We start from the raw sequence: 17,653 nt of genomic DNA on the forward strand, positions 1-17,653 counted from the left end.
AAGTTTCTAGAGCAGGTGGCCTCAAAGAAATCCTTATTTATATAACTCAAATTCTTCCACTTCACAATCAGAATCCTTGTAATCTGCATCCCAGTCTTCCCCCAAGGTGAGACACTAGAAACCACTGATAAGTGGGCCACAAATTACTGTTTATCTCACTTGCCTGTGCTCATTGAGATGGAGAATCCAATGCCAGAACCCATTTTGGGCTAAAGGGAACGTGATGCAAGACTTTGATTTTGATTGGGAAAGATGGAAAGCTTTTTCTTGGCCCTAAGTTGAATTGAGATATTGTATAGTCTTGTGCATGAGGGGAGTATTTCTGTGAAAATAGGTCCAACCCAGTGGAAGAAATAACAAATGGAGATAAGCTGAATTATAATTTTTTTCATTTGGACCCTGAAATCACCTATACTTGAAATCAGATTGCCCCTGGGCTTACTTATATTAGTCAACTTTTTTTTTTTTTCATATATGTCAGTAGTCCCCAACTATCTTTTTTGTGTCTGAAAATGTCTTTCTTTTACCTTCACTTTAAAAAAAGCTTTATTGAGGTATAAGTGATATAAAAAGCAGATATTTAATGAATACAATTTGATGAGTTTGGACGTATGCATACAACCAAGATATCATTACCACAATCAACATAATAAACATAGCCATCACCTCCAAAAGTTTCCTTGTGTATCTTTTTGTTTGTTTTTTGTGGTAAGAACATTTAACATGCAATCTGACCCTTAAGATTTTGAGTGCACAGTATAGTATTGACAGTATAGGCGGTGTGTTGTACAGCAGATCTCTAGAACTTACTCATCTTATACAACTATTGAAACCATGCCCCGTAGAGTTAAGAGAAGCTCATGGCTAATAGAAATTCTTGAGCTTTTCTTGCAGAGCAACAGATAGGGGGAACAGCTTGTTGAAACCCCTCTGCTTTTGTCACCTATCTTCATTGATTAAGCTCACTTTAGTTATTTTGCTTTTCTTTTTTTCCCTTCTTTTTAACAGACATCTTCCCAGCTTCACACAGCCCAGTTGTTTTACAGGAACTTGGAGTCAGCTCCTGTTCAGTGCAAGCCAGCTAAGGCTGGTTGGCACCACTGACTAAAACTGGGCCCACGGTGTTCAATGAATGGGCTTTTGACATCAGAGGGCTGGAACATGCCTCCAATTTGAATAGCAGAAGCATGTAACTCTGATGCACCTGCGTAGAGCACCGATTACCCCACCTTTTCCCTATCTCCAATCACCTTAACCCATGCCTAAGACCACCCTGCTTATCCCATAAATATCCCAACTCCCTTGCCTTCGTGGGGGTGGATTTCAGACTTGTTCTCCCTTCTTGCTTGGCTGTCTTATGGCAGCAGTAAACCTCCGCATCTCAGTGTTTGGCTTGCTACATGTCTGGCAAATTGACCTGGTTCCCTAACACCGTGGTTTTATACTTATTCAGTAACTCCCCATCACCTGGCAAACACCACTCTCTCTTCTGCTTCCTAGTTTGACTGTTTTAGGTACCTCATACAAGTGGAATCATGTAGTATTTGTCCTTCTGTGACTGACTTATTACACTTAGCATGCCTTCCAGGTCCATCCATGTTGGTGCAAATGGTACAATTTCCCTCTTTTTTGAGACTGAATTATATGGTCATTTAGTTACAGGCCTCAGAAGAATATTCAGGATGTGAAGAATCACTTCCAAGAGAATGTTAATGATCTTATCCAGGGACAGGATGAATAGAGGAAATATATTTGAAGGAATTCTACATTTAATGAACAGGCAAAGAAAGGGAAACCAATAAACAGCTAGTAAAGGAGTAGTAATAGAAGGAAAGGGAAAACTAATATCTTTGAAATCTCTACATGGTATTTATTTTTTATCTGCTAAATCTCCTTATTCATATTGAACTCTAGCTCTGTTACTGAGCTTTCCTAGTTGAAACTATACTTTTCCAAATGTAAGTGGGGAACAATATGCTACTGAGGAAGCTCTTACTTTCTCTATTCTAAAACAGGTGTGTGTTTTTTAAGCTTTCAAAGCTATTTTGTAATATCAAAGGCTCAAATAAAATAAAATGTTAGCATACATGCATTTAAACGTTCAGACTTAGTCAAGGATTATCATAAAGTGTTAGCACCTGGTATTGTTACACGAGGGAACTTTGTTCTTTATTTTCCTACTTGCTATAGGCAACCACCAGTTGTTTACTTCCTTTATTTCCTTTCAGTAGTTATTCCCAGCAGGACAAATCTCTTAGAGTGAAAGAACCATCAAAGTTTGAGGAAAACAAAAATAATTTAGGTACAAATGTAAAAACACCTTCTCAATCACAATTAATTTATTAGATAAACCATCTGAAGTTTTGTCTTAGAAAATAAGGAGTCTTACTTTCTATCCAGGTGGGCTTAATCTAATTAATTAACTCTTTAAAAGCAGAGTCTTCTCTGGCTTGAAGTAGGAGAAGTCATAGTGATTTGAAGCATGAGAAGGATTTAGTGTACTGGTAAAGGCTTTGAAGATGGAAGGGGCCTCGTGCAAGGACCAGGGAATGTCCTCAGTCTAGCAGATGAGCTTGACAACCAGAAAGGAAGTGAGATCCTCATTCCTACAACCATAAGGAACGGAATTCTTACAAGAACCTGGATGAGATTAGAGGTAACGTTTCCCCCAGAGCTTCCACATACAAATCAGCCTTACTGATACCTTGAATTTGGACTTGTGAGTTCATAAACAAAGAATCTAGTAGAGTCTGCCTGGACCTCTGATCTACAAAACTGTGAGATTAATACTTGGATATTATTTTGAATCACTAAATTTATGGTAATTTGTTATGGAGCAATAGGACACATGGGAAATGGAAACTAATTATTTTTGTTAATTTTTAGAGGAGCATTTCAATCCAAATAGGCAGAAATATTTAACTATATATTTTTCCATGAATTTGTTTGCTACCATTCCCTATGTTAATAAATTCAAATATCCTGAAATATCCCTCCACAGAATTGGTGAGAACATTTTGAAAAATGATTGTGGTATTTTGTCATTTGAGTTACAGTTTTCAACTGTTGTACTATATTTTCTTTAATATTTTTCTCATTTTTTCTGTTTTTCAATTTGTTTAGGTTTCTGTCTAACCTGGATTTTCTCTCTCCCAGTCTATGTGTTCTCCACTTTTAAAATATCCCTATTTTACTTTTTTTTTTTTTTTTTTTTTTGCTGTACGCGGGCCTCTCACTGCCGTGGCCTCTCCCATTGCGGAACACAGGCTCCAGCTGTGCAGGCTCAGCGGCCATGGCTCACGGGCCTAGGCGCTCCGTGGCATGTGGGATCTTCCCGGACCGGGGCACGAACCCGTGTCCCCTGCATTGGCAGGCAGACTCTCATCCACTGCGCCACCAGGGAAGCCCTAAAATATCCCTATTTTAAAAGTGCTTTCCTGTTCACTTGATAGATGAATTCATTTTTTTTCTCTTTATACTTGTTTGTATGGAATTCTGGTTTTTTGTATTTTACTATTTTTGTTCCTTTATCTTATATTTTATATTCCTAAATAAAAATTCATCTTCCTGAAGCAACTACTGAAGTTATCAAAGCATGATCCATTCCTTTCAAATTTCACCAACACATACACTTATATGCCTGTTTCACCATAACTTTATATTACTCTAAACTTATTTTTCTATAAATAAAACTGATCAGTAGCTATAAGTTGAATTTTTATGTTAAGTGACTTGTGCAATTACATGTGCAAATATTCTTTTATTGTTCTTGTTGAGACCAGAAATTAAAGCAACCATAAGGCAAACGTTTCTCTGGCATATTTAGTCCATATGTGGCCTGTAAAGAGGTCTCATAAGAATATTTCTTTAACTTCTTCTCTATCCTTTCTATTTGATATTAAAGTGTAACAGTAAATTATTTGTGCCTATTTTATCTGTTCTTCTTTGTATTCTGTTCTCCAAATCATATAATTTCTGTCCCACTTACATAGAATAAATATCCAAATTTTGTTTAAGTTTCAATCATGTAATTTTCTTCATTACCTGTATTTTCACTGATTTACTTCTTGACTTTTTTCTTGTGGTACCTTATTTCAATTATTAAAAATTCACTTAGTTTATTGTTGGTAATAGACCTTCTCCCCAAAAAACATAATATAAACTAGCTCAACACTGTTTTATTTTTCAAATATTTTTCCTTCCCAATCTTCTCCTAATCAAAGATTTCATTATATTTAGTTTATCTTTTAATTCTCTTGTTCCAATAAAGAATAATTTTAGATACATATATTTCTCCTTAAATTTGTTTCTAATAATATTACTAATATATTTCTCTGTTATTTACAGGTACACAACTCTGTCCCATGGTATATAATTTCAGAGGTGTGATATAGTAATAAAAAGAAAAAACATCCATGAGTGTATTCTTGCAAACTTTCAAAAGAGGTAAGTTATAATAAGGTTATCAATAGTTTATGATTGTCTCCCAGTAATAATTAGATGGTACAGGTAGAAGTCAATGAAAAGACGTTAGACTTTAAAAATAATCTAACTGAGTTTGCATTGTCAGAGTTTTCATTATTTGTTTCTAGATATTTTTTGATTTCCTCTTTGATTTCTTCAGTGATCTCTTGGTTTTTTAGTAGTGTATTGTTTAGCCTCCATGTGTTTGTATTTTTTACAGACTTTTTCCTGTAATTGCTATCTAGTCTCATAGCATTGTGGTTGGAAAAGATACTTGATATGATTTCAGTTTTCTAAAATTTACCAAGGCTTGATTTGTGTCAAGATATGATCTATCCTGGAGAATGTTCCATGAGCACTAAAAATAGAACTACCATATGACCCAGCAATCCCACTACTGGGCATATATCCAGATAAAACCATAATTCAAAAAGAATCATGTACCACAATGTTCATTGTAGCTCTATTTACAATAGCCAGGACATGGAAGCAACCTAAGTGTCCATCAACAGATGAATGGATAAAGAAGGTGTGGCACATATATACAATGGAATTTTACTCAGCCATAAAAAGAAACAAAATTGAGTTATTTGTAGTGAGGTGGATGGATCTAGAGACTGTCATACGGAGTGAAGTCAGAAAGAGAAAATCAAATACTGTATGCTAACACATATATATGGAATCTAAAAAATAAAAATGGTTCTGATAAACCTAGGGGCAGGACAGGAATAAAGATGCAAATGTAGAGAATGGACTTGACAACATGGGGAGGGGGAAGGGTAAGCTGGGATGAAGTGAGAGAGTGGCATGGACATATATACACTACCAAATGTAAAACAGAAGCAGCTGCGTAGCACAGGGAGATCAGCTCATTGCTTTGTGACCACCTAGTGGGGTGGGATAGGGAGGGTTGGAGGGAGACACAAGAGGGAGGACATATGGGGATATATGTATATGTATAGCTGATTCACTTTGTTATAAAGCAGAAACTAACTCACTATTGTAAAGCAATTATACTGCAATAAAAATGTTAAAAAAAAAAAAAGGCAGGGTGAGGAGAGATACAACTTGTGAGGTTTGAAATTTGGAGAATTTTGAGGTATGGGAAATAAAGAGTGGAAAAAAAAGTTATTGGGGAACAGCTATGATTCCTGCAAATGTCACTGAGAAGGCAGAGATGGGGAGAGAAAATTATAAAAATGGTTTCCTATGCATAAAGGTCCAAAGGACTCAGAAAAGATTTGAAGTGTTTTAAGTTCCTTTCTGTCTACTGATCAGAACCAACTGTTTCTTTTAATATGACACCATCCTCAGACTGGACCACATGGGGCCCCAGTTAAATTTAGGTTACTCATAAAATATTTTCCTTTAGAAATAGAAGCCTTAAATAAAACACAGTGTGTAAATAAAAAAAAAATAATCTAACTGAGTAGCTAGAAAATAGTAGGAAGGGATTTAAGAATTATAGCCATCTCACCTAGATTGAAATGTAATTAAAAAATAGAATTAGAAGAGTATTTACCAAAATATGACATTTAATCCAAATTATTGTTCTTTGGTCAGAAATATTCTTTAAGCTAAATAATTATTATTGTACCAAATCAAATTTTCTATATGTTGATAAGTATCTATTTGCTATAGTCAATATTCATTGAAATTTTTTTTTTTTTGTCTTCTGTGACATTGCAGGCTTCCAGTTTTGTTTCTATTTTTGACATTTTTACTTTGTTCTCTTCATTGGTTCATTTTATTTCTCTAATTTGAGTCTGGGAGACATTTCCTAGAGCTTCTTTTCTTGTTCACTGTAAATTCAATTCACCCACCCAAGTTCATCTCTTCTTCCCTTTCCCATTATAGTAAATGATACTCTCTTTGGTTTAGAAATCCAGTGTCAAACTTAAGATTATGTCCATACTCTCATAATTTCTCTTTTTTCCATTGCTTCTTTCATAACTCATATCTGATCAGTGACTAAATTGTAAAGAGTAAGCATTGTATTTGACATGTATCATGCTTATCTACATTTCTATAGCCACTGTCTTTCCCAAATCTCATTATTTGTTGAATTCCAAATTCTAGTCCACTCTTTAGTCTTTGTCTCACTACTCTCTAAGGCAGAGTAAATGTAACCAATGGAAGAAATTAACCACCAGTGTCAACTTTGAAAAAATTTAACCTAGAGTTGGGGAAATGATGAGAGGTGGATACAATCATTAAATATATTAGCTTGATCAATGTCAATTAGTACTTTAGAAACAAACTTTAAAAACTGAGGGAAAAAAATAGGCTTTCACCAAAAGAACAAGCAAACAAGAACAATAAAAATAAACAAAAACAAAAACTGTAATGGCTATGACACAAGGAGGCCAGAAAAGAAGGGCTAAACCAATTTAACACTACATGACATTTATCAGAAATAAGAGAAATTAGACATCCTTCCTCTGTAGAATTTGAAACAAAGAAATAAAATATAATGCTTTTCTCCAGGTGTTTTGTCCAGAGGACATATCTAAATGATTTAAATACCTTGAAATCTATTTAGACTTGCTTTACAGTCAGTATATGGTTATTTTATTTTGTAAAACATCCTGTGTGTTCTTGAAAATAATGTGCCTTCTGTAGTTATTTCAGTTAGGTTAAGTCAACAAAAATTCTAACAGCAAATGAACAAGAGCTGATCACCTACAGGGGACTGAAAATTACCTTTCTATGAAGTTTTGATACCTGGTTGCAAGAATATAATGGGATATTATTAAAGTATCGAGGGAAAACAACTCTGATGCAGAATTTTATATCCAACTAAAATACTATTGAACACTGAGAATATTAAAAAATATATATCCAGGCACATTCAGCTTCAATTGGCTTGGCATACAGAGCATATACTGAAAATATTTTTGAAAAAAGTATTCAAATAAGAAAATCAATATAGATAGCATGTCAAGAGATATAGGATGTACAAATCCTAGAATATCTTAATAAAATATATTGTTAAGTCAGTTTTTAAAAATAAATATTTTATTGTTTCACATGCATAGAAAAATATTCACAAATCATAAATATATATCATAATGAATAGCACATAATATGCATTTCAATGGATATCACAAAATATAAAGAAAAATAGACTAGAATTTTACAATAAACATAAGTAACAACAACATAGGTCAGGAAATTAAACATTACTAGCAACCCAGAATCCCTCTCAACTCCTTTCTAGGATAATTTCCTCCTAACCTTTTCCAGGTAACTAATATCTTCATATTCAAATATTTCTGCATAATGCTTTCTAGGTTTCTGTTTTGAGGTCTGTACTCTATTTAGTAGATTAATTCCTGGATAATTGATTCTGATATTAATATTAGTGGAATCATTTTTTCAAATTTTATATTTTGGTAAATGGAAATACAATTGATGACTCATAGCTAAATACCTTGTAAATGTATTGATATACTAAAATAGTTTATCTATAGATTATTTAAGATTTTCTATGAAAAATAGTTTCATTTCTTCCTTTCAAGTTCTTTCATCTTTTTTTTCTCCTTGCCTTTTTCACTATTTATATTGTCAGGTAAAATGTTGGACAAAATTAATAGAGGGTATAATTTTCTTGTTCCCAGTATCAAGAGGGAAATATCCAGTATGTCACCATTACAAAAGATGTTTGTTACAGCCATTTTGGAGATAGCCTTTAATAAATTAGGGATTTCTTTCCACATTCATAGTTTCGGTAATAGTTTTTATCATGAATAATATTTAGAATTTATTGTTTTTTAATTATGGAGAATTTCATATGATTTTTCTACTTTATACTATTAAGGTGATAAATTGTGTTTCAGAAATTTGGCTATGAAAACATATTCATTTCTTTAGCAAATGCAAAAATGCTGATGGTTTATATATTGCTAGATTTGATGTATAATATTTAATTTAGAATTTTTGCATCTGTGTTCATAAGAGGGATTGGCCTATAATTGTCTTTTCTTGTAACATCTTTCTTAGGTTTCCAAATTAATGTTATGCTAGCTTCATAAAACAAACTGGGAACTATTTCCTTTTTATCTGTGGAAATATGTGTGTAAGGTTGGTTTTATTTCCTTTGTAAATGTTTTGAAGAATTCTCCATTGAAACAATGGGACCTACAATTTTTGCATGTGTGTGACAAAGTTATTTGTTACAGATTAATTTTTTTCAGTAGGTATAGGGATACTTTAATTTTTATGTCTTCTCATGTCAGTTTTGCTAAACGGTAATTTTCAAAGATTTTTTTCCGTTTAGTTTAAATTGCCAAATATATTTGCATAAAGTATCTCAAATCTTATGAATTTCTTTATTCTGTAGGATCTGTCATTGCATTGTGTTTTATAATTACTGCACATTCTTCTGCCTCTCCCTCCTTCTCTCCCTTCTCTCCCTTCTCTCCCCACCCCAAGTTTTGCAGATTAGTGATTTTATTTTTCTTTACAAGGGGACAACTTTAATAAAAACCTTCTTTACTGTGTGATTCATAATGTACTCATTTCTGTTAACATCTTAATTTTTTATATGGCTTCTAATTTCATTTGATTTGGTTTACTGTTTGGTTTCTAGCTTCTTTATGTTAAATGTTTTAGGCTTATTCTGTTTTAAGCTGTTGATTCAGGTATTTAGATTATTGAATTTAGCTTTTCTTTTTTCCTTTTTAATATATACCATTAAGGTTATAAATTTTCTTGAGTTTTCAATATGTCATATTTTCTTCTTCATTCATTTAAAATGTTTTCTAATCTTCACTGAGATTTATGTTGTGATTTATGGATTATTTAGGAATAGGTTGCCTGACTTTAAAACACTGAGGGATTTTTAAGTTGTCATGTAGTTGATTTCTAACTTAATTCAACTAGTGTCAAAAAATGTAGTATTTCAATCCTTTAAATTTGTCAAGACTTGCTTTATGGAACAGCATATGTTGCATTTGAATACATATTAAATCTGTACATCAAAAGAATACATTTTGAGTTGAGTGCAATGCTTTATATGTGTTAATTAGGCCAAATTTTTTAATAGAGATAGTTAAATCTTCTAAATTCTTACTGAGGATTTTTTTCTATTTCTTCCAATAGTTAACATGGTAAAATTTGTAATATGATTATGGATTCATATATTTCTCCCATTATTACATGCATACAAATTTAAAAGTGCCATGTCTTCCTGGTATACTTCTCATTTAACATTATGAAAAGTATGTCTTTATCCCTAGTACTCATTCAGGCCATAAAATTTATTTTCTCTTATAGTAGTATAGCTACACCAGCTTTGTTTTGGTTGTGTTAGCATGATAAAGCATTTTTCATCTTTTTTATTCAGGCTTTCTATATCCTTTTTTTGTTGTTGTAAAAAGCACTTAAAAGACTTTAAAAGTTATTTTTGAAAATTTCCTTAATTGGAGTATTAAAATCATTTATATCTGGCTAAAGATACTTAGATTTTAATCTACCACCTTGCTATTTTTTCCATCTGTTATGTTTTCTTTGTTCTCCTTTCTTGCCGTCATTTTAATTAAGCATTTTTATTCTTCCATTTGCTCCTTTATTATCTTATTAGTTTTAGTATCTTATGATTTTACCCTGGATATTGCAATGATTCCTTGACTTAAGGTCTAATATAAAATAACACTTTAATCACTTTTCTTAAAGTATAAATATCTTAGAATACTTTTGATATATTTTATTAGGTAGTTTTTGTCAATTTTTATTTAAAATTTTACATTACATCATTTTTTTGTTTACATGGTCAATATTCATTTACATTTATCCACATATTTTATTCTTTCCTTACATGACATTTGTTTCTGAATTTCTATGTATGTATACCTGGAATAATTTTTTTTTGTGCCTGAAGAATAGCATTATTTCCCTTAGTTTAGTATTTATATCTGATGAAAACAATTCCTCTTTTGTTTTTCTGAAATGGCTTCATTTTTTCCCTTTATATCAAAGGACATTTTAATTGTGTGTAGAATTCTAGTTGGCAGTTGACTTCCTTTTGAGAAGTCATCTCTACATCATATTGTCACTCCTTTGTAAGTAATGTGTCTTTTTTCTAGAACTACTTTTAAAATAGTCTCTTTGTCATTAACTAAGTTTTCCTTAGTTTTAAATTAGCAGCTATATGGTTATCTCTGTATTTGTCCTGCTTCATTGAAGTACTTCCTGAATCTGTGACTTAGAATTTTCCAAAGTGATGAAAAATTTTAAGTCTTATTTAAATGTGGCTTTTGCTCATTACATCTCTTATCTCCTTCTGGAATTCTACTTACTAGTTAATTCTGGTTAACTCTAAACATATGTTATGCATATAAGTGCTTTTTGGCCCACCTTTTTAGTTCTTAATTTTGATTATTATTTTATGCTTAGAATTTCCTTAAATTTCTTTATTGGATCACAAGTATTTAAAGTCTGAGTCTGATGACCCTAGTATTTGGATCTGGGCTTGTTCCTATTGTCAATATTTTTTCTTTAGTTTTTAGTCAAACTCATCTTTTAGTATTTTATTTTATAAACATATATACATACACATATACACATTTAAATGATGCTCATTGCTTTTGAAGATTCTTATGATAAGTTAAAAAAAATCTGGTTTGCATTACCATTTTCCACAGAAGACTAATTTTGTTTTTTGGGGGTGGCCTAAGAGCTGTGCAGATCACTTCCAAGCAAGCAGCAATTAAACTGATTTGTGGTTAGGCTGCAATTCTTGTGAATGGTAATCTATTTCATTTCCATCCTTGCTCTTGGGCCTTTGAGGTTTCAGATGAAAGCCTTAGGTGTTTAAAAGGGGCCTCACTTGTAGTGTCTTACCCATGTTTTTTTTTTTTTTTTTTTTTTTTTTTTTTCTTTTTTTTGCTGTATGCGGGCCTCTCACTGTTGTGGCCTCTCCCGTTGCGGAGCACAGGCTCCGGACGCGCAGGCCCAGCGGCCACGGCCCACGGGCCCAGCCGCTCCGCGGCATATGGGATCCTCCCAGACCGGGGCACGAACCCGTATCCCCTGCATCGGCAGGCGGACTCCCAACCACTGCGCCACCAGGGAGGCCCTTACCCATGTTTTTTATTCCCCTCAGCCCTGTAATACTATTAACATTTCTGCTTAGCTTCTCAGCCTAGCAATAGACATTTATAGATGGGAAAATCTTTCAAGGGTCAAAGGATTATTAACAGTGCTCTTTCTGCTCTGAAGTGCCCTTTTCTTCAGTATTTTGGCTCTGCAATATTTAATGGTTTGGTGTCTTTTTGACACTTTAATTCATATTTTTTATATGTTTTTCTCAAAGGGGGGAGTTGAATCCAGAGTTAGTTTATTATTGTTTAGAGAAAAAAACAAGGACAACAAAAATAGAGGATATAAATTTAAACAAAACAGAATGGAAAATTTAAACAAAACAGAATGCAAATTACAGAAGTGCTAGGATTTTCATCTAATAGATTAAGGAAACTTTCCTGAAAGAAATCTTGTAGAACCATGAAAGACAAAAATGGAGTTACATTGAATGACATCACCAAGATTGGTTTTGTTCATTCAAAAAAATTGGATCATTGCTCTACAATTTTCATCAATTTTAATTTTTGAGTTCTTTTTATTTTTGTTATGTAGAAATGTAAGCATCTGAGATGTATCCAAGATAGCAGAGAATTATTAGCAAGGGTACTGAAAAATATCAAAACATAATTTTAATATGGAATTATAACCAAGCTGTGTTATAACACAATTGTACTTCTGTCTTTCAAAATTGGTTATGGTTAAGCTCCAATCTGTCAATAAGTAGAAACTAAATAGAAACTAAATAAATGGGAATTTAAAAATTATAATATGTGGTAAAATTATTTGGGAAAGTTTGGCATTCAGTTGTTTTTATTTTCTGCCACTTCTGCAGGTTTCAGTGGTAACTGAGGTCATGCAACACAGAAGTATTATTTATGATAACCTGAGACCCCTGAGAAATTGGAGTTCAGCATTAAAGTAACAATAGGGGGAAATTGTACTAATAACATCTTAAACAAAATGAATAATAAACTCAAATGATGGTGCTTAACTATATAAAACTAAAAGAGTATTGTAAATGAAACTATGTGAATGTGTGTTTACCTTTCATTGTATTTCATTACAAATAGAGAAATTCCACTTATAGTATTGAGTGTATTGGACTTTCAGGTTCAAAAGGCTGGAGTTTCTTTTCCTTCAGTAGGAGGGAATTCAAGCATTACTAAATAAGAGAATATCAGGACCTTTACATTCTGTATCACTTCCAAGATAGCTGGGCAAATGGTAAAAAAAAAATAATAATAATAATAATTATCATAATTTCCTGATTTTTTCATAAGTTTTTACTCAGATTACTAACTGTAATCAGCATATATATGTATATATGTGCATACATATGATTGCATAGTTGTTAGATTTTCAAAAAAGCAGTATATTGGAAAACTGCATGAAATAATTTGAATGTTACAACTTTTTTTTTTTAATCTTGCTGCTGAGTGCAGACTGTGCTGTTTCACATCTTATTACAAGACTCAGTGAATAAAACATATTTGATAGCTTGGCAATAGAAGAAAAATTTATATTTAAATGAGGACAGAAGACATTGGGCATGAATCAATATGATTATGCCACAACTGATGAGTCATAAGTAATGACACAGTCTAGTGCTCGTGAAGCAAATCTGCTGATGGGAGTGAGAGGAATGCAATCAGTAAGATATGCACAGGGAAGACAGGAGCACATCCACACGTGTGTGAGGGATTATTTAGCAGGAAGCTTCTTCCAAGTAGCGTATCTGTAGGAAACCATTTGTTGGTTTCTCAGCAAAGGTCTTTGGGGTGAAGATATTATATATCATGAAACAACAACAAAAAAGTTTGAGCCTAATGGCACTTGAAAACATACTGGTCTTGACATACATGTGTGTACAGTTAAAAGACCAATCGAATAGCCAACGGTCAGTTTTGGAAATTTTAAACTCAGGTTTTTTTTAATGTCCTCTTATATGTGATTGTGAGGTCACAGATTAAAAATTATGAATTTCTCAGAAAGAGCCACTCCTGCTTTTATCATACATTTTGAATGATTCAACATTGACATTGTATTATTACTGCTTTTCATCTTTCTTATTGAAGCTCATCACCTATCTTGTCTAACGCTTTTCTTTTCTTCTCCTGATAATTTACATATGATTATAACAAAACACTAGCAGTCTCATAAAATTGTTTTCTTATCCTAAGAAATTCTCTGAAGGAATATATTGTTTATATTTTGGACTGAGTAGAATACCTTGCTTATTATAGGTAAAACAGGGTAAATACGGAATGACTGAAAATAAGCATATATAAAAACAGCCTCAACATGAGAAGAGACTTGGGATAGTTATAATATAGACATTCATTTTACTTTTTCCTAAAGCCAAGCTATTACTATTAGTTGGAGATTGTGTTAAACTAAATTCCTTATAGAAGGCAAAACAAAACTAGTGGATTAAAAAAATTCCACCTCCCCCCAACAAGATGTCTGGAATAGCTAGTCCCGGGCTGATCAAGGACGAGCCAAGGACATGATCAAGGACCAAGATACTTGAAATCGTCCTGTTTCAATATTTGAGTCTTGCTTAGTCTTCATGGCTTACAAAACTTAACCCTGTACTTACAGCTTAGGTAGTAAGTACACAGGACACAGGGCGAACGATGGTGGATAATATCCTTTTCTTTCCAAGGGCTTTTCTAGAAGCATCATCTAGTACCTTCTATTTTCTTTTCATTTGCCACAGCTGTGTCGAGTAGCTTCTCCACGTAGGAAATTGGGGAATGTTTTTTTCAACATATTCATACCCATCGGGCTTCTCTTAATAGATAGAAAAAAAAAAAGAATTGTTTGGGGGAGACAACTGATGATGTCAGTCACAGACATTATCAACCCAAGTATAGTTCTCCATGAATTTCCCTGATGACAGGGAATTCTTTTTGCATGATTGTGGGGAAGAGTGTTATTTGATTACCTTGTCAGAGGACATTTGGCAATATCTAGAGAAATGTTTGGTTGTCAAAAATGTGGGCGAGGGTTGCACTGGAATCTAGTGGTTAGAAGCCGGGAATGCTGCTGAACATTCTAAAATACACAGGACATCCTCCAACAACAAGTAATTTCTGACCTGAAATGTCAGTAGTGCTGAGGTTGAGAAAACCTGGTCTATACCACCTGACATTGGGATATGATCTCCCAGGGAAATGTTAAAAGAAATACAAGATGAAGGAGCAGGAGGAGTAGCAAAAATATAGCTATCACGATCAATCACAGAACCTAATTGTCTTCAAATAATCTGAAAGATTAGCTTGTCAAAAATAGAAGCAAATTTTCAGTATTTCTTCAGAAGGCAAGAAATTTGTAATGATGAATATATTAAAAATTTACAATCATTTGAACTGTCCAACAATAAAACATTAGGTACCTTTACAGCACTGAATGTCCTTGGAGGATATTATGGTGTACATTTGTGAAGAATTCTTTATATTATAAAGTTTTGAAATGTATGAGCATATTTGAGCCAGATCAACAAAAAGTTCATTTCTGACTCTTTAATATAAACCACTTTTAGACTATCAGTGTGGGTCTATAGGGGCCACTAGTCTATGCACCAGAAAATTTATGAACCAAGAGAAATGTGATTGAGGAATATAGTAATTGCCGTCTGCTGAGCTCTGCTGTGCCTGCTGCTGGAAGAAGAGGAGTGGCTGGTCCTAATCCCCTCTGAACTATACTATAGAAGTATACTAGTCTAGTTTCTGAAACACCCATCAAGACTGAGCTCAATTAGCACTGTTTCAATTAACTGTGAGAATTATATATTGAAAACAGTGTGGTAAAACGATGACCTGATCAGAAGCATTCTTTTGCCAATGACGATTTTTCTATCCTGACCTCTTTTTTAACCTAAGTTAAGACATAGTAACCCTGAACTGAGACTGCAGGTGTACTGACTCCCATTGTTTTATAAAGCAGAAAATAACACACCATTGTAAAGCAATTATACTCCAATAAAGATGTTAAAAAAATCAATAAGAGCAGAATTAAAAGTTTAATAGAAAAACTAGGAACAATTTTTATCCTCTTTCCTTTAATGTCTCTCTAGTCTTTTCCCTTCATAGTTATTTGCTATTTCTCATTCATTTTTCATAGAATGGATGATTATGGTTTTTGTTTTTGTTTTTTTTTAACATCTTTATTGGAGTATAATTGCTTTACAATGGTGTGTTAGTTTCTGCTATCTATTTTACGTTTCGTAGTGTATATATGTCCATGCCACTCTCTCACTTTGTCACAGCTTACCCTTCGTCCTCCCAATATACTCAAGTCTGTTCTCTAGTAGGTCTGTGTCTTTATTCCTGTCTTACCCCTAGGTTCTTCATGACATTTTTTTTTTAATTCCATATATATGTGTTAGCATACGGTATTTGTCTTTCTCTTTCTGACTTACTTCACTCTGTATGACAGACTCTCGGTCCATCCACCTCATTACAAATAGCTCAATTTCATTTCTTTTTATGGCTGAGTAATATTCCATTGTATATATGTGCCACATCTTCTTTACCCATTCATCTGATGATGGACACTTAGGTTGTTTCCATCTCTGGGCTATTGTAAATAGAGCTGCAATGAACATTTTGGTGCATGACTCTTTTTGAATTATGGTTTTCTCAGGGTGTATGCCCAGTAGTGGGATTGCTGGGTCATATGGTACTTCTATTTGTAGTTTTTTAAGGAACCTCCATACTGTTCTCTGTAGTGGCTGTACCAATTCACATTCCCACCAGCAGTGCAAGAGTGTTCCCTTTTCTCCACACCCTCTCCAGCATTTATTGTTTCTAGATTTCTTGATGATGGCCATTCTGACTGGTGTGAGATGATATCTCATTGTAGTTTTGATTTGCACTTCTATAATGATTAATGATGGTGAGCATTCTTTCATGTGTTTGTTGGCAGTCTGTATATCTTCTTTGGAGAAATGTCTATTTAGGTCTTCTGCCCATTTTTGGATTGGGTTGTTTGTTTTTTTGTTATTGAGCTGCATGAGCTGCTTGTAAATTTTGGAGATTAATCCTTTGTTAGCTGCTTCATTTGCAAATATTTTCTCCCATTCTGAGGGTTGTCTTTTGGTCTTGTTTATGGTTTCCTTTGCCGTGCAAAAGCTTTGCAGTTTCATTGGGTCCCATTTGTTTATTTTTGTTTTTATTTCCATTTTTCTAGGAGGTGGGTCAAAAAGGATATTGCTGTGATTTATGTCATAGAGTGTTCTGACTATGTTTTCCTCTAAGAGTTTGATATTTTCTGGCCTTACATTTAGGTCTTTAATCCATTTTGAGTTTATTTTTGTGTATAGTGTTAGGGAGTGTTCTAATCTCATACTTTTACATGTCCCTGTCCAGTTTTCCCAGCACCACTTACTAAAGAGGCTGTCCTTTCTCCACTGTACATTCCTGCCTCCTTTATCAAAGATAAGGTGACCATATGTGTGTGGATTTATCTCTGGGCTTTATATCCTGTTCCATTGATCTATCTTTCTGTTTTTGTGCCAGTACCATGCTGTCTTGATTACTGTAGCTTTGTAGTATAGTCTGAAGTCAGGGAGCCTGATTCCTCCAGCTCTGTTTTTCATTCTCAAGATTGCTTTGGCTATTCGGGGTCTTTTGTTTTTCCAAACAAATTTTGAAATTTTTTGTTCTAGTTCTGTGAAAAATGCCAGTGGTAGTTTGATAGGGATTGCATTGAATCTGTGGATTGCTTTGGGTAGTAGAGTCATTTTCACAATGTTGATTCTTCCAATCCAAGAACATGGTATATCTCTCCATCTATTTGTATCATCTTTAATTTCTTTCATCAGTGTCTTATAATTTTTTGCATACAGGTCTTTTGTCTCCTTAGGTAGGTTTATTCCTAGATATTTTATTCTTTTTGTTGCAATGGTAAATGGGAGGATTTTCTTGATTTCACTTTCAGATTTTTCATCATTATTGTATAGAAATGCAAGAGATTTCTGTGCATTAATTTTGTATCCTGCTATTTTACCAAATTCATTGATTAGCTCCAGTAGTTTTCTGGTCGCATCTTTAGGATTCTCTATGTATAGTATCATGTCATCTGCAAACAGTGACAGCTTTAC

The sequence above is a fragment of the Mesoplodon mirus genome, assembly GCF_964341445.2.
Source record: "Mesoplodon mirus genome assembly, chromosome: 4".
In the NCBI taxonomy this organism is placed as follows: Eukaryota; Metazoa; Chordata; class Mammalia; order Artiodactyla; family Ziphiidae; genus Mesoplodon; species Mesoplodon mirus.